Raw genomic sequence first — 25101 nt, 5'->3', positions numbered from 1 at the left:
ATTTTTGAGAATCAGTCTTAAATTTTGTCAAATGCTTTATTTGCATCTTTCAAAATGATCATATGATTTTCCCCTCTTATTCTATTAATATAGAGTATTACATGAATTGATTTTTTGATATTAAATCAACTTTGCATTCCTGGGAGAAGCCCCACATGGTAATGACATCTTATCTTTTTTATGTCACTGTATTCAATTTGTTGAAATTTTTCAAAGACTTTTGCATCTATGTTCATGAGGGATTTGTTCCATAGTTCTCTTTCCCTGGGATGTTTTGTCTGTTTTGACATGAAGGTAATATCTGCCTCATAAAATTAGTTGAAATGTTCTTCTCTTTTCTGAAATAGTTTGTGTAGGATTTATATAATTTTTTCCTTAAATGTTTTCTTTGTGGGAAGGCTTTGACAACTTCAGTTTCTTTAATTTATATAGAACTATTCCAAATTTTTATTCTTAGATCAGTTTTGTTAATTTGTATCTTTCAGAGAAATTGTCCATTTTACCTAGGTTATCAAATATATTGACACAAATTTATTTGTAATATTTCCTTATAATCCTTTAAGTGTTTGTGATATCTGCTATGATATCTCTTCTTTTACTCTTGATATTGGTAATTTGTATATATATTTTTTCTTTTGATCAAGATATTCATAGGTTTATCAATTTTATTGATCATATCAAAGAACCAGATTCTAGTTTCTTTTTTTTTCTATTTTTCATTTCATTGATTTCTGTTCTTTTTTACTTCCTTTTTTCAACATTCTAGGTTTAATTTGTTCTTTCTTTTCTAATTTCTTAATATTGAACTTAGATCAAGCCCAAGACTAGAAATATATATCTGATAAGGATTTATATCCAAAATCTATGTTTTAAGAAAGCTCCTACAATTCAATAATAAGACAAACTATTTGATTTTTTTAATAGACAATTTGAACAGCCACTTCATTAAATGGGCAACGAGAACATGACACAGTGCTGAACATTATTTGTCATCAAGAAAATGCAAATTGAAGAGGCTTTATCAAAATGTTTTATATAAAATATAAATATATTATAAAATATAAAAAGATTCAGTTGGTATAAAAATGTCTACTAAAATGGCTAAAGTTAAAAAGACTGATGAAGTATTGAAGACGATATAGAGTGACTAGAATTCTCACATAGTGCTGGTGGGGATACAATTTGATATAGTCACATTGGGAAACAGTATGTTAGTATTTCATCAAGTTAACCATACATTTATCATGTTACTCAGCAATCTCACTTCTGGGTATATACCCAAAGGAAATGAAAACATATGTCCACATAAAGACTTCCATGTAGATGTTCATTATCCATAATAGCCTCAAACTGGAAATAACCTATATATGCAGCTGGAGACTAGATAAACAAATGTTGGTATATCTATAATGTGGAATATTACTCAGCCATATAAAGAAATGAAATATTAATTCATACAATGACATGAATGGATTTTAAAAACATTATGCTAAGTAAAGAAGTCAAACCCAAAAGATCATATACTTTATGATTCCACTTATTTGAGATTCTAGAAAATGCAAAAGTATAGTGACGGAAAGCAGATCAGAGGTCACCTGGGTTGCAGAAGAGATCTACTGCAAAGAGCCCAGGACAATGTTTAGGGTGATGGAACTGCTCTAGATCTTGATTCTGATGGAATCTACAGAACTATCCAATTACCAAAATTCATCACAGTACATCTAAAATGAAAGAAATTTATTGTATGTAAATAGGCCTCAATAAAGTTATTTTTAAAAATTAAAAAAAAATTAATGTAATAAAGGAGTTTCCCTTTTTAAAGTCTTTTGAGCTTACCTGAAGGTGCAGTATGTTTTTCTCAGTTTCTGCTAGGAGAAAAGTTGGTCAACCCCAGAACCTAAATACATGTTCTTGTCCTTCAACTGGTAAAGGGGTAAACACACTGGCACAAGTAGGCAATGAACTGAGCAATGGCAGTGGTCTAATAATGGCCCCCACCGACATCCACATCTAGTCCCCAGAACTGTGAATTCATCACCTTACATGGCAAAATGGGCTTTGCAGATGTGATTAAGTTAAGGATCTTAGAAGTGGGGATTATCCTGGATTATCCGGATGGGCCCAATGTAATCACAACAGTCCTTAAAAGAGGGAGGCAGGAGGGTCAGAGCCAGAGGAGAAGGCTGTGTGATGCTGGAAGCAGTGAGTGGAAGGAAGACAGAGAACAGGCTGATTAACTGAGAAATACACGTGATGACTAGAACCTGAAAAAGTCTGAGAAACGGACTCTACCCTCAGAGCCTCCAGTAGGAACTAGCCTGCCAACACCTTGATTTTAGGACTTCTGACCTCCAGAACTATAAGATAATAAGTTTGTGTTGTTTTAAGCCACTGTGGTGGTTTGTTGCAGAAGCAGTAGGAAACAAATGCAGCAATAGAAAGGAATAAACTGCTGATACAGCAACATGATGAATCTCCATTATGCTGGGTGAACAAAGCCAGACTCAAAGGCCACACACTGTTGGATTCCATTTATATGACATTCTGGCAAAACTGCAGGGACAGAGACAAGATTAGCTGAACCCAGGCCAGATCAGTAGAACCAGCCAGTTCCCCCTACAGACATGTGAGCAATAATAAATGGTTATCATTTGAGGCTGCTAAGTATTGGGGTGGTTTCTCGCACAGCAGTAGCTAACTGATACAGCAGGGAGAAAGCCCAGGATGATGTCCAGCGGTTCAGTGCTGGGACCCATCATGAGAACAGGTTGCAGGAGAGGAGAGGCAGTGACAGTGACCAAACTCAGGGGCAGGAGCAAAGGCTGCTGGGGCCTATCCCACCAGAGTCTCTGGCCTGGGGTCCTCACCCAGCTGCCTCTGCACATGGGCAGCTCCTCACCCCATATATCTGTGGTTCCCTGGCCAGTCCTGCCTCCTGGGAGCCTGCCTTTCCCACCATAGACCTTCTCTTCCATCTCAGTCTCCCCTCATACCTGGAGCACCTGCTGACCCCAGGGTGGCATGGACCTGGGCCAGGTCACTCTGCCCACTCCTTGCCAGCACACAGCTCTGTGAAACGTAGTGTCAGAAGTTATACGTCTCTGCCGAGCTGCTACTGCTGGACCAGTTGCCTTCACCCAATCACCCTTCAGGAGGGCAACTCCCATGAAACAAAGTCAGCAGGTTCCTGACAGGCCAAAGTTTTGCAGGGCTAAGAGGCAGGTGGCTCTGGGGAGGCCTGGGGCTGAGCCTGCAACTGCTGGGGATGGGGGAGCAATGTGCTGCTAGACCAGAAATGAAGAGCTGACAATCATTGACTGCTTCCTCCTCTGAGCATCTTATCTCTACTAGCTCCTTTATTAATCCCCACGGCACTCTATGAGTCAGATGGGGAAACTGAGGCATCCCATAAGCCAATTCCTTGCAATACATGTCCTACTTTAGATCTTCCACTGGTCCTGCTTCTCTTGGCTGAACCCTGGCTGACAGACCATATAACAGTGGTGGACACTACTGCCTACTCCATGGGAAGGTGGTGAAGACGAAATGAGTTGATATAAAAAAGTATCTACAGTGGTATCAGGTATAAAGTGAACTCCAGAAAACCATTTGTAGTACAAAAAGGCTACAGGACATTTTGGGCCTTTGGTGCCCACGGAGGACCCTGCCTAAGGCCCCTTCTGCTCAGAGTGAGGCAGAGGGGCTCTGTGTGTCCCACCAGTGCATGCAGCAGGCTGGCTCCTGGGGGACCAGAATGTGGCCACTGCCCTAGGGGTGAGGGCTTAGCCTGGTAGCACCTATCGACCCCCATCCTGCCAGATAGGGTGAACTGAGGAGCTTCCCACTACAGGACGCCCCCTGTGTGTCATTCCTCCAGGCTGCCTAGTGGCCCTGCAGCAGAGACAGTGAGGAGGCCATGGCCGCGCTGTCCTCCAGATGCACCTGCTCCCTGTTGCTCACCTGAAGCTCAGAGGCCATGGGTGGGGCCTCCACCACACATCATCAGTTCTCATCTCAGATGTCACTGCTTCAGAGAGACTTGCCTCACAGCTCCTCCTAAATAACAGCCTCCAGTCAGCAAAACCTAGCAAGCTCTTTTATCACTGTGAAAAATTTTATATTCACACATGAGTAGAATAAGATAATGACCCCACCCATGCCCAGAGTAGACAAAATAATGCCCCTCCCACTCTGTCCCCCAAAGATGTCCACATCCTAATTCCAGAACCAGAGAATGTGTTACTTGACATGGCAAAAGGGACTTTGCAAATGTGACTAAGGTTAAGGACTTTGAGATGGGGAGATTATTCTGGATTTTCCAGATGGGCCCAATCTAATCATATCAATCATTAAAAGCAGGGAGCCTTTTCTGGCTATAGTCAGACAAGGTGTGACAATGGAACAGGCATCAGAGATGCTAAACTTGTGGCTTTGGAGGTGGAGGAAGGCACCACAAGCCATGAAATACTCTCTTCATTGCAGTTCAGTGAGACCCACGTTGGACTTCTGACCTACAGAACTATAAGATAATAAATTGTTTGTTTTAAGCCACTGGGTTTATGGTAATGTGTCATAGCAGCAATAGACAGCTAATTTCCCCTCTATACCCCCCTAAACCAGCTTCAGCAATGATCAATTCACAGCCAGCCTGAACCCCCACACACACATATCTTCTCCTCTGGGTTATTTTGAAGCAATCCCAGGTATCATATGGAACTATTATCTGGAAATATTTCAATATATGTTTATAGAATATAAGGGTTTTTAAAACAGTACCACAATTAAGCTATCACACTTTTAAAATGAAACAGTAATTACTTAGTAATATAAAATATTTAGTCAGAGATATCTTTGATTGTCTCATAATTCTTACTTTACAGTTCATTTGTTTGAACAAAGACCCAGCTGATTGCTGCAGTGAGTGCTAATTGCTGAAGGCTCCCTGTTGCCCTTCTCTGCAACGTTATGGAACTCTTATCTGATTCCATCCCTCTCTGTGAGGCAACCCAATTCACATGCCTACCTGGTACAGCCTCTAGAAGTCCTCCTTCACCTCAACCTGAGAGCATCCGAATTGCTCTTTCTAGCCCAGTCCTGTCTTCTGAGCACCCATGTGTCTGACAGCCTTGGGAATGCTCCCTTAACTGTCACAAGGTACCAGAGACTCTGCACCTCTGTCTCAGATCAGGATTCCTGGACACCTCAAGGCATATGTAGTAGCAGCACTGGCTGTATCTGGAATTGGGAATAAAAGGATGAAAAACATAAAGAAAATTATTTCCTACCTAAAAGTCTATACCCAGCCAAACTATCCACCAGGTATGAGGGAAATAAAGACATTTTCCAGACATGTAAATTCTCAAAGAATTTGTCTTCCACTAATTCTTTTCATAAATTACTGGAGGATGTGTGTCACCATAATGAGGAAGAAAACCAAGAGGCACAGAGGATACAGAAGATCCTACAGCATAGGGAAGAAATGAAGGGAATTTCCAGGCCCTAGATACAGGCTGATTAGGAGAGACGGCGCTGTCCAGATTGAAGCAGGTCTAAGGGCTTGAGGGGATGTGTTACCAAGAAGTTGAAACTGAGAGAATATGAGGCATGTGAACATCCTGACGGGGTAGCCAGGCAGTCTGCTGAGAGTCTGAGGTTAACTTAGTAGTGAACATATACAAAAAACTAAACAGAACAGAAACCCAAGACCAAGTAACTCCAGGAAAGAAGGAATGTTGTGTAAGAAAGAAAAAATAAGCATAGTTTATTTAAAATAGTGTTTATATATCCATCATAATGACCTAGCCAAAGTTATGCTCTAAATGTAGTGGAAGATTGGGAGCACATAGTGGGTGTGGGGGGACAGGGAAAAAATGTGGTTAAATCTTCATCTTACATAATAATAACTTAAAGCTGATAGTCAAGTAGCATGGTGAGTATGTTATTTAGAGATATGGAAGAAATTAGTGAGAATGTGTCATATCTTGATCTGGGTGATGGTCACATGAGTGTGTACACATGTCAAAATTCTTTGAGCTGTACACTGAGGTTTGTGCATTTTATTGTAAGCATCTCAATAAAAAAACATCTGTTCATGTAAAAATGGTGGTTGTATTATATGTAAATTATTCCTCAAGAAGTTGATTTGAAAATAAAAATATGAAAAAAAAGAGATGGAGGTAAATGTTATAAGAATAAGTCAAAACATCTCACAACCTGGAGGAGAATGCTATTTCTCCTAAAAAGTCTTGCAGAACTATTTGACTAAATGTATATACATAAGGCTCTGACTGAAATTTTTAATAGTAAAGAAAGAAGAAGAGAAGATGAATAGAATCTTTTTGATTAACAACTTGGCAACATCTAGGGGAGTTGAAATTGTAATGCCCTTCCACCTGGCAATTCTGTTCCCTTAGTATTACTTCAGATGAGGATGTTCATTGCAGTATTATTTATAACATGGAAAAAGCATAAGGAAAAGAATAGGTCAAAATATCTTCAAATTTATCTGTACTATTTTGTTTTTGTTTTTTTAAAATCTGAAGGAAATACAGTAATATGTTCCTTGCAGGGAGTTATTAGATTGCTCTATTTTTCTGTATTTTTAAAATCTTTAAAAACTAAAACAGGATGGGGGAAAGTTTTAGCACAGGTTAAATCAACAAACTGACCACCACACCCAGTGCGGGTACTAGGAATATGGAGCTATTTAAATGGAGATTATGACCTCAAGGGACTCAAAATTTGGTGACTCTCAGCCATCTCAGCCACAACAATTTCATGAATTTCTTGGCGCCACAGAAAGAACAATGACTTTGTAGTCAAGCAAGACTGAGTTCTAATTCTAACACTGTCATTTACCAGCTGTGTCATTTTTTGATAAGACAATTCATTGCTCTGCGCTTCAGTTTCCAACTCTATAAAATAGGATGGATAATAATAATTTGCAGAGAAACTGCATAAGGCAAACCATAATACCGAGTATCTGATACATAGTAGGTTCTTAATAAATAGCAGTGGTTATTCTGAATAGATCTTGTGATGTCTGTACATGGTGGTGATCAGGGCACCAACGACGGGTCCCCGTTCCCCATCCCCGTCATCGCCCATCACTCTCTCCCTTGAACTTCAGCCTGGAGCCCTCAGGATGACTTGCAGCTCCTTGGTCATGGTGTGGCAGACACTGTTGGTTGCCTACTACATTCGTTTTCTCTTGCTACTGTGACAAATTACCACAAACTTAGTGGCTTAAAGCAACAGATCTATTCTCCTACAGTTTTGGAGGTCAGAAACCTAAAATCACTTTCACCTGGCTTAAGTAGGGTGCTACCCTCTGGAGGCTCTGAGAGGAAAATCTATCCTTGCCTTTTTTACCTTCTAGTGACCACCTCTATTCTTTGGCTTGGGACCCCTTCCCTCTTCAAAACTCATTACTCCAGTCTCTGCTTCTGTCATGACATTGCCCCCTCCTCTGACCCTGACCCTCCTGTATCCCTTCTACAGGGCCCATGTGATACACTGGGTGCTATGATTGCATCAAGCCCACCCAGATAATTCAGGATAATCTCCCCAACTCAAGATCCTTAACTTCATCCCATCTACAAAGTCCTATTGGCTATGAGTTGATGCTCATGGGATTAGGACATAGATATGTTTAGGAGGCCATTATTCTGCCTACCACACCTACCTACTGTCATTCTCCATTTGTTTTTCTAACCAGATCCTAATTTTGCCTGTGTATTGGGAAGCCATGTACTTAAGAGGGGGTAGTCATCCCTCCCGCCCCAAAAGGTGAATCTTTGATCAGTGTAGTCTACATTAATCCTGATAATAGTTCCATTCTGTGGCAGAGACTGTTCATTTTTCCTTAATGTATCCATTTCCTTCTTCTTCCCATAGCAACCAAACTGTCCAGCATATAGCCAACATTGCTTCAGCCTCCTTCTCACGTGGGGGCGGACATGTGATTACATTAACCAATGGAAATGAGCAAAAGTTACCTCTGAACTCCCGAGGCATGCCTTTAAGGGAAAGTGGAGTGTCTCCAGTACCTCCTCCCTTTCCAACTGGCTGAAAGGAAGACACGATGGGAGAAGTTGGCACAGCGAACTTCAGTGATCCGAGATGGAAGCCACAGGCTAAAGACAGCAGAGACCTAAGATAGAAAGAACCGGGGTCTGTTCAATGTGGACACACAAATCAGCCTAGGACTACCTCCCTGGACTTGTCCTTGAGAGAGAAATAAGTGCCTCCCTTGTTTAAGTCACTGCTACTTCTGGAAATTTGTTACAGCCGCTAAATCTGAGTCCTGTATTGATGAGGACATGGGAGATCTCCTGGGGTGCTTTTGGAAAATGTTTTTCTCTTTCTAAAGGTGCATAAGGAAGGGACTCTGCCTCCATCTGGTTTTCAGACATTGCTGTGCAAAGATATGACTCCTGGGTCTGATGAGGCCGTCTTCTGACCTTGAAGAGCCAATCATGGAACGGTCAGAAGCTAACCTGTCAAGGCTGGCGAGGGGGAAGGGGGGCAGCCCAGGGGTCCTGGAGGATGTCTCTGAGCCACTGTATAAAACAACCCAAGAATGTCTATCTCTAAACTCCCTATTCATGAAACAATAACTGTCTTGGATGTTCAAGCCACCAATACCCATGTCTTCTGTTACTGGAAGCCAAAGAAATTCTGACTATTTGGGGAGTTTCCTCAGCAGCCCAGGGCCCTCAACAAAGCTATCCTGGGCTCCATTCAGGACTTTGGGTTCTTCCTGCCTCTGTGCAAGATATTATGGCTCTTTTAGGACCCCCAGCTGTCGTCATCTCTCTCTCTAGCCAGGCCTGCTGAGGGCTGTGGAAGCTCCACACCTCCCAACATCAGGATTTACCAGGCATCTACCAGTCTATTAAGCTGTATGTGAGCTATTAAATTCCCTGAGTCTCTCTTCCCTTATTGGCAAATAGGCTAATATATGTATCAGTCCCTTTTACAAGATCTTTTTGTGAATCAAATCAGATAATGGATTATTTGTGAAGTTTGTTGCATGTCCATTTATCCTACTAGAAAGTGAATTCTTGAGGCCAAATGAACGACCACAGTATTTATATAATCCCCAAATCTATGAGAGGGTCTGACACCAACCAGATATTCAGCAAATTGTTACAGGTGAAATTTAGACATAACCAATAGAGGCACGGCAGTTCTCTGAAGGCACAGTAATTGGTTCAAGGTTGGCTAAAGCAAAGCCAATCAGGCCAAACAAAGTGAATCTCAGGACTTTTGCTAGGCAGCTGGAAATAAGATTCACATTCCCAGTCAGCTCTTCAACGGTGGAGGGTGTTGATCCAGAGCTGTTGCAGCTAACCTACTGCTCAAGAGGAAAGACTACTTGAGAGTGGAATATCAGCAAGAAAACAAATAGGGTCTCGATGACATAACTTAAGCCCCTGGGTCAAGCCATACCTAAAGACCACTCTTATATTTTTCATTTACATAAAGCAACATCTCATCCTCCTTCTCTTTTCTTAAGAAGGGTTAGGATTCTCAAGCCCTATGATGAATAACAGAAGGGCACTTGGTAAATGGGTAAACCCTACATGTATATGAAATCATTCCTGTTGGTGGATTGGTAAAACTGCAGATGGCTAGTCCTGGTTTTGCTTGGCCTGGAAATAGTTCAGTAGATGGTCACCTTTGCTTTGGGAACTAAAAGGTAATCATATGGTTTCCACATTTCAAAAATGGTCTCGAGCTCCTCCAAAATAATTTGCAAGTGTTTATACCCAACCAAAATTTTGCTGTTCAATGTCCATTCTACTCTTCTAAGTAATCCTCACTAGAAAAATCTTAATTAGGTGCTGACATATCCTTAAGTCTTCTCTTCAATGGCTGATAGCCTTCTCTTTCCAACCAGAGGGTGCCTTTTTTGGTGTAATGCAGTCCAAAGACTGCCCAACAAGGGTGGTCAGGAGAATAGAGTTGGCTGGAATAGACTAGCACCAAGGAGCAAAGAAACCACTAGTTTGGATAGCAAATATTTTAGTTAGTTTGGTCTACACCCTTGAGTGCCTCAGGACTCCTCGGTGGTTCAAAATACTCTCATAGGTTGGGTCCCCAGGGGACAGACTCAAGAGGTTTATTGGGGAGCCCTCCACCTCAGCACCTGTGAGGGAGCAAGGGAAGCAGGGTGGGGCAGCAAGAAGTCAGTCTGCAATGCAGCCCCCACAGAGACTCAGCTGCAGCCACTGGGGCTCTGGGCTCAAACTGCCCTCAGAGTTGCCCCAAGCTGGGGCAAGACAGGCAGCCTTTAGACTTCTACACTGCCTTGTCATCAAGCACACTCACAGGCTGTCCCCAGGAGGGGGTCTGGCCTTGGGAGAGGCAGCTCTGTTTAGCTCCAAGGGGTTTCTGGGGAAGGACGCAGCCGGGAGGCATCAGCGGCCAGCCCTCCCAGCAGCTGTGGGATGTGCCGGGCATCTATGAGCCCCGGCGCAGGGTCCACTGTGCTCCGACTCCGAGAAATCCCTTCCCAGGAAGTGGGAGTGTCCCTGCTCCTCTCTCCGTCCTTGGCTCCGTTTCCGCAGAGGGTCCTGGCTTTTGCTTTGGGAGTCCACAAAACTGTCTAGATCATCCCCCAATCCCTGGAGCATGGGGGCCTATGAACCGTGGACAAAGGGTCAAGCCTCAATGCCCCCTGGCCAGCTCCTCACAGTGGTCCTCAGCAAGAGGTGCATAGGCTGGCGGGGTTGCCTCTCTCTCCTTTGGCCAGCCAGTGGACCCCCCACTCTCTCCTCTCAGACTGGCCTCAGAGCCTCTTCCTCGGCACCCACTCTCTGCCATGTCTGCTCCAATGACATTGAGCTTCACCGCATGCACCCGTGGGTCTTCTCCTCAGCATGCCCCCTGGTGGGACACTGCCCAGGGGGTGATGGGGGGGTCTCTTCCCAAGTGGAACTTTTGGGACATCTCACTTGAAAGCCAAAAAGAGCCCTTGGTATGCCATGGTGGCTTCTTTGAAGCCCACACGTCCTGGCTCCTCTGTGGACATCCCAGCTCCCCTTTCCGACCAGAGCCCAGTGGGACCCTGTGCCCTGCAGGGGACGGTGTGCAAGGCCTGGAGAGAGGGGAGCGTGCCCTGAGGCGGACAAGTTCCTGGGAGGCGCTGTTGGTTGTGTTTCATTCTCAGACTTCCTCCGGCCTCTGTGGGAGGCTTGGCCATGCCAGCCGACACGTGTGGCACCGGGCTGGGTTGCAAAATATATCCGGCATGGCAGTTGGTAAGAGTTATGCAATCTCCACCAACTTACGGAAACCACCGTGAGATGTGCCCTGGAAGGAGAGGTGCCTGGCTTTGCCATGCTGGCCACAGCCTTGGGTTCTGTGTGGGCGGTGTGAAGAGTGGCCCAGGCTGTGGGGTGTCAAGAGCTGTGACATATCTTCCCTGAAGTCACTCTGGGAGCACTTGACCCACAAGAGCCAGCACCTCACTTCTCTGAGGGGCTCCTGGGCTACTCTCTCCTTCATATTCCACAAGCTCCAGGAAGCAGCCTCATTTGCTTGCCAGCTGCCCCTCAGTCTCCCAGATCCTCCATAGGAGGTCCCACCTTAGAGAGGGACGGGACCAAACTAGGGAGGGGATCTGGAGGGGACAACTGGAATGGGGTGGAAGCTGGGGACCCCATCCTGTAAGGAGTTGAAGTGGCTTAGCCTGGAGAAGGGGATCCTTTAAATCTCTGCAGGGCTGTCCCACATTTAACCTTGTCCCCAAATTATCAGGACTTTGGCCTCTGTGGCTGGGAGGTGCCCACTGAGCCCCTGGAATGCTGTGTCTATAGATGTGTCTTTGTCTGCCTGAGGAGCACCTAACATGATTCAGTGGCGGGAGGCTGTCTTCCCCTCAGGGGAGGGCTGGCGGTACTGGAAAGAAGGCAGTATGATTAAGGCTGGAGCTTTGGGTCAGCAGTGTCCGTCAGTCTGGAGACGGGGATCAACCTCGTGGGCAATCCATCGATCGGATTGTAGGGGAGCCTCAGTAAGCCCTCTGGACCCCGGGGTTCGTATGAGCTTCCCAGGTTGGCAGTATTCCATGTGCACCATCACACATCAATGCCAGGAAAGTAACCCATCCTGATGCCACAGGGAAGACCTATGGCAACCACACTTTGTTTCTTTCCCTGGACTGTGCCCTCTGCACCTTATCCTTGGACTGATCTTAATCTGTATCCTCTCCTTGTCATAAAGCATAGCAGCTTGCATAGAAGTCTTTCTAAGGAGTTATCATAACTGAGGGTGACCTAGAGGGTTCCCAGACTTGCAGCTGGCGTCAGGACTGAGGGCGAGGGGTTCCTCTGACTTTGACCTTGGCCTAAACCGCACCAATACTTCCCAAGGTTGGTGTTCATATCAAGATTTGTTCTGACCCCAAGTGGGCTCCTCACAGCTCTATCCCAGATTCTCTCCAGCAAACTAGCCAGATGTCAAACTAGCCTTAGCCTATGTCACCAATGAATCTATAAGCTCCCCATAATTGCCTGTCACCAATATTTCCCCTGGTTTTGAGAGTCCTCTTAGGCTGCGTTTCTCCAATACTGTTGCACATTAAGTCAGTTCCTTTGGAGTTTTCTGTTTTATGATCTGCTTTTCTCTATCTGGGAAAAGTCTCCAAGCCATGCTTACAGTGCTTGGGGTTGGGGACAAGAGCATACTTTTCTCTTGAGTGACACCCCAGTTTCAGGAGTTGAGCACTCGGCAGAGGCAAGTGGCAGCAGACGCAGGTCTCCGTAGCTTGCTTCTCCCGGTCTGGATTCCCCATCCCACAAGTGAGGGAACTGGTGGTAGGGCCCTACACCCCAGATAGTCTTTGTCCCACAAGGGGAGGCTGATAGAAGAAGAAAGCCCCACTTCTCAGCTGCACTTGTCCAGAATTGAGCCTCACCCTTGGTGTCTGGGCACAGGACAAGCAAATCTGAAGCCCTCCCAAGGAAGATGCCCCTTGACCTGGGAGCTGGGAGCTGTGGGAGCCCTGTGTCCTTGGCTAGGGTGACCTGGTGGTGAGGTTCTGTCTCACTGAGCTAGGAGGCAGGGGGAGAAAAGTGGGTCCTAGGGCATGTACCAGACCACTATTGATTTTTAGTAGGTTTTCTTTTAAAAATTATTTCTTCATGTGCTGTATGCCCTTAAGATCAATCCCAGAGACTTTAAATGGTTATATTTTAAATCACTTTTACCACTTTTGCTGGGGGTGGGTCTTCGGAGTACCTCAGGCTGTCATGTAAGAAGTGGAGACTTGAGGCTCACTATTAGGTCCAGCATGCAGCTGAGGTCTGAACCTGGGGAGTTAATTAAGGTTGCTTCTCCTTAGCAGTCTCTGGACTCCAATTTTTATCTCCCCAAGCCTCAGAGTCTGTCAGGAGATCATTTCCTTCTTAACTTCTCAGCCTTTCAGAATCAGGTATTGCCCTGAGAAGGAAATGGTGCTGACTGCCAGATACACTTCCCTGAGTGTCCCCTCTCCCCCATATCTTAGCCCTGCAGTCCCTTATTGCCACAGTAGATCTTCAAAGAGATGGTTTTTAAATAGTGAGTCCATGTTTTCTAATTATTCTCAGAAGAAGGGTTAGTCTGGAACAATATAATCTACCATGGATGGAAGTTCGAACTATAGCGCTCAACAGTGAAGATGGAGAGGAAGATGCACGTGGGAGCATCACTGAGGATACAGGATCAATAAACCTGCTGACTGATGGGTTGGATACAAGGTGGTAGAGATCAGGACAAAGTGCTGGGGCCTCCAGATCTAACCATATCGTATTTGGTGGGCTCCTTCACAGAGACAGAGATCCAGGAAATGTGCCACATGCTGCAAGGGGGAGGGAACGAGTTCAACACTGGATATTCTGAATGTAAGATGTCCGTCTGACGTTCTAAGGTCCAGGAGGCAAGGTGATAATTGAGATCTGAAGGTCAAGAGAGAAGCCCAGTGGGGACAGAGAGATTTGAAAGTTCTCAACCAAGAGGTGAGGACTGAAACCATGGGACTACAGAAGAGAAGAGGAACTTAGGAAGACCCTGGGAGGACATTGACTTTTTGGTGATGGAAGGGGCAGTTTGCCTCAGAGAAGGAACAGCCAGAAAATCAGGAGAAGTTTAGGAGAGTCCCAGGGATAGAAGCAATCAGAAGAGAAGGGAGGGACCCACACATCACGGGCTTCAGATGGTCTGAGCAAATAAGAGCACTTTCTGGAGAAGCCTGTGACAGTGCTGGCAGAAGCCAGAGTGCCCAGGCTCCGAGTGAGCACGTGGTAAGGAAGTGGAAGACAGGAGTGTAGACAATTCTTTTCAAAAGTTCCTAAGAGGTGTCTGTTGGAGATCTGTATTACACTGGGTCCACCTACTTTAGGAAGTGTGTGCAGCATCCTGCAGTCCACACTGGTGGGCTTTCCCACCTCCCATTGCTCTACTAGGTCCTGCAGGGAATTCTCATGGTGATGGTCTCATTGTTGAATCCAATAATTTCTCCTTTCCCCTCAATGTATCTGTCCATTTAGCAGCATCAAACACCATTAACCACCCATCTCTACTCTGGGCCAAGATAACATCTGTGATGGTTTTAAAGTATGAAGACACATTCTCTCCCTATGATCCTTTCCACATAAGTGTGGGCAAGCTGCTAATCAGTTCTATTAATAGAGTATGGTGGAAACGATGCTATGTAACCTTTAAAACTCGGTCATAAATGGTCAAACAGCGTTCTGTCTTCCTGCTGGAATGCTTGATCCCAGAGCCGAGCCACCATGTAAGAAGTCCAATCATCCTGAGAGGTCCACTAACTGACATTCCAGAAAGACCGTATTTAGATGCTCTAGTAGCCAATCATACCTGAACCCATCTTTCAGTCTGCCCAGCCCAGGTGCAAGACACATGAATGAAAAAGCCAGCTTGGAAATGGAGCCCCCAACCCCAGCTATTCCACCCCTCCAGCTGTCAGTGACCCCCAACCATTCAAGTCACGCCTGTTGAGGGCCCAGGTATCCAGGAGCAGAAAACACCTACTGTGCCTTTTCCAAAAGCAAATGTATTACCTACAGTCTGAGCATAATAGAACGGTTGTTTTACATCACTATCTTTTGGGATGATTTTTACACAGCACTAGATAAGTGGAACACCATTTTGTCCTTCTATTCAGACCATTCTTTTCCTCCGAATCCTACAGAGCTATACAGTTTGTGTTTCCACCAGCCAGAGTGGGAAGTTCTCCAAACTCTGTAATGGAGCCAAATTAGCCTTAGCCCAAAGGCTGTTCTGGACCTAACAAAGATTAAAAGTAGGCTTCAAAAGAGCCAAATTTTATCACAGAACAAAGCCCCCAAAATATGTACGAAATACAAAACAAGCAAACAAAAATCCAGCACCCAAGAACACAACATTTACAGTGTCTGACATCTAATAAAAAATTACCAGGCATGCAAAGAAGAAGGAAAATGCAAGGAGAAAAACTTATTAGTAGAAATAGACTCAGAGAAAACACAGATGACAGAATGATGACAGTGGCATTAAGACAACTCTTATAAATTCACTCAATATATTTAAGAAGGGAGAGGAAAATGAGCATCAAGAAGATAGAAACCGAAGATATAAAAAAGACCAAAATCAGACCTCTATAAATGAAAAATACCCTGGACTGGATTAACAGCATGTCAGAAGTGCAGAAGAGAAAGAAGGCAGGAAAAGAAAGAAAGTGAGCAAAGAACAGAGGGGACAGGTAAAAGTCAACTAAAATATGTTAGATTTAAATTCAGCCATACCAGTAAGCACATTAAATGTAAATGGTCTAACATTATAATTAAAAAGCAAAGATTGTTGGATTGTATAAAAAAGCAAGGCCTATGTTGTCCAAAAGAAACCCATTTTAAATATAAAGGCTACACGTAGATGAAATATGAAAGAATGGAAAAATATTTTTATCATGCAGCTACTTTAAAAAAAAAAGCTTGGTGGCTAGACTAATATCACACAAAGTGGATTTTAGAATGAGAACTATTACCAGGAATAAAAAGGAGCATTTCATAATGATAAAGGAGTTAATTGATCAAGAAAACATAAAAATCCTAAGTGTTAATGCACCTGATATCACAGCTGCAAATATATAAAGTAAAACTGATATGTGCTGGAGGAGAAATAGACAAACCCATGATTATGGCTGGAGATTTCAACATACCTCTCTCAATAACTGGCAGAACAAAGTAGACAGTAACAATAGAGAGCAGGGATCAGCTAAGAGATTAGCCTTGTTTTTAAATAAAGTTTCAATAGAATACATCTACACGTCTATTTGCATATTGCTGACGTCGGCTTTCATATTACAATGGTGGAGTGGAGTAGTTGCAACAGAGATAATATGGCCTGCAAGGCCAAAAACATTACTATCTGTTTTTTTACAGAAAAAGTTTGCCACCCCAGATTTAGAAGACTTGAACAACATTACACACTTGTCCTAATTAATGTTTATGAAACATTCCACCCAACACCTGAAAACATTTTTTTCAAGTACACCTGAAACATTTACAAAAACAGATAGTATTTTGCATGAAAATACATCCTCATACGTTTAAAAAGATTCATATATTTTCTGTGACCACAATAGAATTAAATTAGAAGTCATAACTAACAACATACTTCTAAATTACCCAGGTATCAAAGAAAAAAATAACAAAGGAAATTAGAAAATAGTTGAAAAACAGAAAGGAAAATACATTTTGAAATGTGAGACATGAAGATCAAATAAGACTTTACTAGGCTGTCCATATATTTTAATTCAGAGACACTATGCTCAAGGAGCCACCACCAAATACTATAGAAATCTGACCCCACAGGGGTCAAGCCATCCTGATTATTGTTCTGGGCCAGATGCCCACTTTATCTCTGGTGGTTAGGTGCCACCACCCATACTCTTCTGCTTCCTTGAATCAGTTAACTTCCCCAAAACTTAGTGGCTTCAACACTAACCTTTCATTTTGTGCATGAGTCTGTGTGTCAGCTGCAAAGTTCCTGTGGTCTGGGTGGGCCTGCTGAGCGTCTTCATGTGTCTGTAGTCAGCTGGTAGCTGGATGACCAAGGACAGCTCCACTCACAGATCTGGCAATTGGTTGGCTATTGGCCAGAGTGACAGTGACAAGTGGTTCTCATGTCTCCCATCATTCAGCAGGCTAGCTGGACTTCTTCGCCAGAGGCTGGGCTCCAAAGCAGAAGGAAAGGGCGAACAAGCCCCAGTGTACAAGCGTTTTTCAAGCTTTGGCTTGAAACACCCTAATTGCTGTTCCATTGTCCAAATTGGGTCACACATTTGCACCCAGATACAAACTCCAGCTGAGAAATGCTGCAGAGTGCTGTGGATACAATGAGGGGAAGAATCTGTGGTCATTTCTACAACCTATTCAGGGAGCTCTTGCCAATAGGGACATCGTCCACTGTCATTGCTGGCCTGCAAAAGAGAGTCATGACACAGCCTTTCAAAATTTCAGTGTTCCCTCCACCTATGGACTCTGGTCAAGAAATGCCCTCCAGATCCCCCCTGCCAGGGGTGATTGTTAGGGGATCGATGATATTTGCTCATATCTCAGTTGTTTCCATAGCTCTAGCTGCAAAGGAGTCTGGGAGAGGTTTTGTTTGTTTGCTTCCCAACCTCCGCAGTACAGGGGGGATGCCAGAAGGTGGTGATGCAGATGTTGAGCATCATTCCATCATATCTCCTGCTGAGGGGCTTCATGAGGAGGGGCATTCTCTCAAAAGGGTGAGCCCTGAAGCACTAGGAAAAGAGACTGAGGCAGGAGCTCCCCTATGCCAGCTCCTACTGCTAGGCCCCGACTTCCAGCTCTTTTAAGCCACATGCACAGGGGCCTCCCGCCTACTGACTCAGGCCAGCCATAGGTAGATATCAGTCCTAACAGGAGCAAGGCAGCCCCCAGGCCTTGGTCAGACCCCTACTAGCAAACTCTCCCCAGGCTCAGAGCCTACGATAATCAACGATAATCACCTTGGTCACCAGCCCTACTGTGTGCCTGGGACTGTGCTCTTCACTTTACAGACATCATGTCACTCAGTACTTAAAACCACGCTGGGTGGGAAGAGCACTCCATTTTATTGCAGGTAAAACCAAAGCTCAGAGAGGTGAAGCCATTCCCTCAAGGTCACCCACAACTGAGTGACTGAGCTGGGACTTGAACCCAGATCTAAGTGACAGCAAATCCTTCCCACTGGGTTGAAGAGCTATCCAGCCTCTCATTTTCTGGCCTCCAAGGTCCCTAGACCCCAGGACCAGGATGCCAAGGAGGACCACTCTGCTCCACAGTCTCAGTGCCCAAGCCATGGATGCCCCAGGTTCTGTCCCCAGCCCTCCGCAGAAGCCCTGCTAAACCCCCTTGGTCACCCACAAACACGTCATTTTGTGAGAGGGACACAATCTTCCCTCCAACTTCCTGGAGGAAAAACGAATGTGTAATTGTTGGAAATATGGCCAGATGTCCCTGGCATCATCTGTTAAATGGGGGAGACATTGCCTTAGTTTTATCTCCCCTTCTATGGAGAAGACACTTTTCCTAAGGAGAGTCCCCTAGAATGTACTGGGGGGTTGACATCACCCATCACACAAGCACCAAGAGTAATTCATGTGACCCATGCCTGGTCAGTCAGTCTCCAGGAGTGGTTCTGGAATGGGCATATGACCCAGTCTGAGCAATGGTCAGTCAGCCTTGTTTTTTGTTTTTTGGAACTAATGGGAAAGGGAAGTTCTCATTCCACTGGGACTGTTGAGCTAATTAATGATAAGCCTGAAGCTGCTGGAGCTATCTGGCCAGCACAAGGAGAAAGCCTCCAGAGAAAGAAGTCAACATGGAGGACCTGGAGCCAGCCATTCCTGAAGCTACAAGCTCTACTGAGGTTCCAGTTACATGAACCAACAATTTCCCTTTCTTTCTTAAGGCACTGAGTTGGGTTTCTGTCACATGCAATGAAATGATCCTGTTGAAACAATAAACCTTGACCGTCAAGTTTCCATTTGCTTCAGAAGGCATAAATTTTGCCCCTTTCTCATCAAGAAAGAAAACAGAATTCTCCAGACACCAAACCATCATTTCAGTCATTCTGGTGATTCTGGTGCCTTCCCAGGACCTGGGCCAACATTCTCCTGATCTGAAAACCTCCCCCCGACACACACACACACACACACACACATGCACACACACAAATTGCAGTTCCCCAGCAGGCAATGCCAGTCCCTCCCTCCTGCCCAAAGGCCCCTGCAGCCTTCCTTGGTACCCACAGTCTAGCCTACTGGTCTCTCTCCCTTCCATGAAGGCCAAGGTTCCCCCACAGAGGGTATGGGCCTGAGCAGAAATAGCCTTAGGCTGATGGTCACCAAACTGTGAACCACCAGTCCACCTGTCAGTGAAAACTCTTCAGCAAGCATCCCAATATCCATATATTTATTTTACATACTTTGTGACACTATTTGCATTCTATGTACCAATAAAGCTTCACTCATAAGTTTTCATAGATGAACATTTAAACAGAAATTCTCCAGTGCTCTTCCCTGGTCTTTCCCGCCCTCTTTGGAGACCTCAGGGTCTGGTGGGGGTGGGGGCAGGTGGAGCCCCAGCCTGGACTCTCCTTCCTGCCACCCCCAAGCTGTTTTCCAGACTTTCAATATCATGAGTGAGAGGAGGAGCTCTGCCTGGGGAGGCCTGGCTGAATCACCCCGTGGAAATATTGGCGCCCTGGGCCGGGGGCGGGGTAGGCCTGGTTTCCAGGAAGGGCTTGGGCAGGAAGCCAGGCAGGAAGGGGCTGGGAGTTTCTGGAAGGGCAGCCTGGAGAGACCCGTGGGCCTCACTGCCCAGAGCAGCTGGCCATCCCTCTTAGAGACGGGGGATCCTTGGCGCTTCCTGGCACATGCCAGGGCATAGGCAGGCCAGGAACAGGGATGGAGGCAGTAGGCTGCTCCTTAGCAGGCCTTCCGAGGGGTGGCCTCTGGCTGGGGGAGGGACCATCCCACAGCTTGAGCTGTGCTTGCAGCCAGGAGGGTACATGGTGTAGGAGGGGACAGACAGGAGGACCAAAGAGGCTTTCATTGGTCGGGTGGGGAGGTTGGGGTCAGGTTGGAAAGATTCCCAAGGCAGAGAATCCCACTGACGGGAGGAAGGGGGCTGGCAGCGGCTCTGTGACACTTCTGTGGCCCCCCATGACGTAAGTCAGAAAGGCTCCACCCTACATGAGCAAAGTCTCAGGACAGAAACCCAAAGAGTGGTGTGAACACTATACACATCGTTTCTCTCTCGTGGCTAGTCTGGGCATGAGGCCTTCGGAGTTGGTAGAGCAACTCCACAGGGTTGGAGACCTGGGCTCTCTTCCCTTTTGTGCCGCCATCCCTGCCTGAGCCAGGAGGGCCATCCCCGCTGTGGCCATCAGGTAGCGGGATGGAGGTGGGACAGACAATGGCTCTGAACCTCTCCATGACCGCACCCAACTAAGGGGATGCAACCTCGGAAGGTGGTCACACGCTTCATGGGAAGTTCTGACCATGGAAAGAGGAGAACATATACAGGGGCAGCTGGCAGTCTGCCCTGTGCATCTTCAACACTCACACAGGAATCAAACTTCTTTCACTGGCATCTCCCAAATGAGGATTTTGCTGACCACTGAGGGGAAGTGAGCACAGGGCTAGTTATTGTGGAACATGCACCCTCTGCCTAGATAGGAACCAACTCCCCAACAGCCCCTTTGCATGGCCTTTGACCTCTTGTCTCCTGGCCTGCTCCCACCCATGCCAGGTCTAAGCACAAGGACCCCTACGTGATTCATGTCCTCTTAGCATCTGAGGCTGACGGGTGCATTACTCAGTCATCCATCCATCCATTCATTCAGACAGCAGGCATTAACTGAGTGCCTCCTAAGCCCCAGTTTCCATTCAGGGGTCCTGCCTCCTCCAAAACCTGTGCTCTGGGCTGGCCCTGCTCCACCCCCATACCTCACAGTCCCCCAGAGACTGGTTCAGGGTAGAAATGCCAGCCCAGCTGCTCCATGTGGGCTCAATATCAGGACTTTGGCAGGCAATGCCCAGTCAAAGATCTGAGCCTGGGAGGACGAGAAGCCAGGAGTGGCTGGGGGCCATTCATCAACCGTGCCAGCAACCGTACTGAGAGGGCACACGACAGAGAAGCAGACAGGTTTTAGAGACAGGGGAGACTGGTTTCTAGGCTGTCTGAGCCCCTTAAAGCAAGGTTTACCCCAGACAGGGATTTCCATGTGCAGCCAGCTTGCAGCTGGTTTTCTGTTGCCAGCAACCCAGAATGTTCTGGTTGGTAGGAAAGATGCAGAGGACAACCAGGAGGATGGAGGGGCAAAGATACAGTGTGGCAGGCTGCTGGCTCTAGTCTTGGGAGAGATCTCCACCCTACGCCTGTGCCCCCTTCTTCCCTCTCTTGACAGTGGCCCGGCTCACTGACACCAGGGAATCTCCAGAGGGAAGCAGGGTCTTCTCTTCCTCAAGCTGAGATCCATGTGTCAAAGACCCTGGGGTGGCAGGTGGTCAGAGAGGTAGGTGAGGGGCATGGCTTTTCTGACTCACCCAGGAAGAAACCAGGGAAGCAAGGGTTCAGTGATCTTGGGGGCCTGGTTTATTCTGAACATTAACCAACTACTGAGCATCGCCTGTGCTTAGCTCTCACATCTGGGTCACAGCCACAAGCCCAGAGTCCTGCTATATCCAGTGAAGGACACAAGTCAGGGCCCTTGTTCCAGCTGCCAGGCCACCTCGGCAGGTGCCCTGGGCAGTGTCCCCTCCTTACATGTCTCCTTGGAATTGGAGCTGACCTCTCTTCTCCACTAGATGTCCTCCCCCTCCCAGCGGCATGGAAGATTTAAGCTGGTTTTTTAAACCTCTTCCTTTTAAATCTCATCCTTACTGCAACCTAGCAGATAGCTGGAGAAAGCAGAGATAAAAATCGAGGAGCTCTGAGAGGTAGGCAGATACCCAAAGACAGGAAGCAGTTCAAAATTGCATATGGAGCTGTAGGAAGGCTGTGCTCCAGGAGTGGGTAGGAGGGCTGAAGGGTTCCTTCAGCGACACTGACAGTCTGGAACCCCTTCCCTGTGCCGGCTCTGCTCTTGCCTGAGTGTGGGTAAAATTGTAATATATCCAGAATATCTCACCTGGTGTTAGTGCATCTGCATATCAACAGGCGTTCCTAAGGGCTGGAGAACATAGTTCGTTTTAATATCAGTGGGTAATTACCTGGACAACCGAGGGCTTATCTGAACCTGAGAGCTTGTGGGGAGGTCTTGCTTGCTTCTGCTGGAGCAGGAGAGAGAAACAGCCCCAGACCATGGTTTGTAAGCAATAAACGGGTTTTAAACTTTATTTCTCCCTTTGACTGATTTTGGTTTTGGAGATATTTTGCCCTGGATTTCCTCTCCCCGGAGTTACAGTGAGGATCCCTGCTTCGTGGGCAGCAATGTCATGGGAAAACTGGCCTTGTCAGAAACTGCACACACTCAGCTCCATGAGCTGTGATTTGTGTTCTGAAAAAACAGGATGCCATGAGGGCAAATGACAGGGGGCCTACAGGTCAGGAAGGCTTCCCTGAGCTTTACCTGAAAGCCGTGGGGTCAGGGGCTGACCACTGTGTCAGAGAGACATGGCTGATGGGCCCCAGTGTCTGTCCCCGCCTCCTTCTACAGCCCACATTGTAAATGCAGACCCTGGCAAACTTATAAACTACATTTCCCAGACTCCTTTGCAACAAGGTTCAAATTGGGTTCCACTAAGCAGGTGCACGTGTGTGATTTGGAAGGTAAATCCAGGGCCTTTGGGGTTTTTCTGCTGGTTAGTGTGGTCATGGAGATGCTGGGTATCTCTGCAGTGACACTCCAGAGCCCAGGCTCCAGCTTCATGGGGGTTGGCCAGAAGCTCTAGCAACTGAAGTGCCTGCCCTCTAATCCCTGGATCACAGCCAAAATGCTATGTTCCCAGACAAGTAATTCCAATGGCCTCCTCATGATTCCCTACACCCTGAGGTAGCAGAGTTGGGACTATCCTGCCACCTTTTCTGGAATCATCCTGGAGGTTCAGCCTAGACCCCACCAGCCCCTCCAAAGGTTTTGTAGCACCCAAATACCTGGATTCAATCTCCTCCTGCTTGAAACACCTAGAGTGACTTCTTTTTTCCTACAACCAAGACATCAGGCAAAGAAGGAACAAAAGAATGTTCCAGATGAAGCAACTGTCATGGGTGTAGTAGACTAACTGGAGAAGGGAAGGGATGGGTAGGCAGCCCAGCTAGGAGTTGCTGCACCATGTGATGAGCACCTAAACGAACAGGGATGACAGGATGGAGCAGAAGGGAAGGGAGGGGGTGAAGAATAAGTCAGACTTTGTCACTGATTATCTGTGGGCATGAAGAATGACCTTGAGACCTCCCACCCGGGTGGCTGGGACCAATGAGGGAGTAAACAGGGCAGTGTGGTACAGTGGGAAAGAATTAGGGAAACAAAGGTAAGACAGACAAGATCCCTGACCTCATGTGGCTTATATTCCAGCAAGGGACACAGATGAAAAGGGGATAAAATAATTTCCCAAAGTGACAAGTGCTGAAAAGGGGGGTGATATTAGAATAAAAAAGGATAGGTTGGTCAGGAGAGGCCTCTCAGAGAAGGTGACCACAGAGCTGAGAACTGAAGGATGAGGAGACCACTGTTGCAAGGTCTTTGGGAAGGACATCCCAGGAAGAGGGAACAGCCACTGCAAAGTTCTCAGTGCAGGAAGGTGGTCAGCACGTTCAGGGAGTACCCGGAGGCAGGATGGATGCAAACAGAGGGAGCAGCGGAAGAAGGGAGTGGAACAGGTCTGGAGGAGGGCTGGAGAGCAGGTGAAACTCCCAGTCAGCCAGGTCCTTTGATTAACCAGAACATTCCACCCTCCATGTTCAACTTTTAGTGCCATTAACACAGCAAATGAGTGAATAATGTGGCAAACCCCAGATGTCCTAAATTCCAGTTCCCCAAAAGGACAGGAACCATGCACCCTGGCCACCAGGGGCCAGACAAATAGCACAAAAGATGAGTAGCAGGAGAGGAGACCAGAATCAAATAAAGACAGGAACCTATGGCTGCCAAACACCAGACCGGGAGAGTTAAACAGGGATTCAGGGATGATAGGGAGAGACAGGTAAGGACGGGAGTTAAGGGAGAAAACTTCCAGAGGAGTCCAGGTCAGATTCTAGGTCAAGCAGGACTTTTCTGGTGACAAGTGATCTACCTCGAACTAGCTTAACTAAAGTGAGCAGTAGTGATATAAATAGCTAAAAAGCCCAGATGTGGATTCAGCCCAAATTACGATGGATTCTGAACATCATCCCGGTCACCCTGCATTTGCAGCATGCCTCACCTCTGATGGCTTCACTTTCCTCCTGGTTTAGAAATGGCTGCAGGAGTTCCAGCTCTTACATCTGCTCATCCTCAAGGCCATCAGGAATCGGAAATGCCTCTGGTTGACTTCGGATCATGACCATCTCTGAGCCCATTGCTGTGGGCAAGGGAAAGCAAGGCACTGACTAGCTCTGGCTGAGGTGACCCACCTCCAGAGCCAGATGGCACGGATGGGCAAATCACATGGACCAAGAGTGGGGGAGGGGTAAATCCCAGAGGCAATGGGGTGAGTTACCAAAAGAAGAGGGAATGAATGCTGGGCCACCAAGGACTTCCATCAAAGAGCCACCAAAGCTGTAATACTGCTCCTGGGGTAACAATTATCATGCCCTGAGCACTGGCGCCTGGTCAGAACTACGGTACAGGTCTGAGTACCTTACCTGTGTTCCTCGGTCAGTCCTTGTAACCACCCTTAAGACTGGTGTGCTTCAGTCTCTCATGCAACAGTCGTCCATCAAGCATCTGCTAAGGACTGGGCTTCGTTCTAGGCATCGGGGTCACGGCTGTGAGTAAAGCAGCAGGCGTTCCCCTGACATTCCAGCAAGGGGAAGGCGCTACAGAGGCCAAGTCCAGGAAGGCGGGACGTGTCTGGGGAACAGTGAAGCAGGGAGGGGAGGCTTGAAGGAAGAAGGTGAC

General features: G+C 46.5%; 1 long non-coding RNA gene across 1 annotated transcript; it reads right to left on the bottom strand.

The window, feature by feature from the left end:
* Positions 1–4883: 4883 nt before the first annotated feature.
* LOC118973460 (uncharacterized) lies at positions 4884–25040 on the bottom strand. Its single transcript, XR_005062808.2, has 5 exons — positions 24846–25040; positions 24425–24562; positions 16996–17375; positions 7998–8152; positions 4884–5235 (listed from the first exon to the last, which is right to left on the bottom strand). It is a non-coding gene; the product is annotated as an uncharacterized lncRNA (long non-coding RNA).
* Between the last annotated feature and the right edge of the window lie 61 nt (positions 25041–25101).

This window comes from Manis javanica, chromosome 3 (assembly GCF_040802235.1).
Source record: "Manis javanica isolate MJ-LG chromosome 3, MJ_LKY, whole genome shotgun sequence".
Taxonomy (NCBI): Eukaryota; Metazoa; Chordata; class Mammalia; order Pholidota; family Manidae; genus Manis; species Manis javanica.
This window is presented reverse-complemented; position numbering and strand designations above follow the sequence as displayed.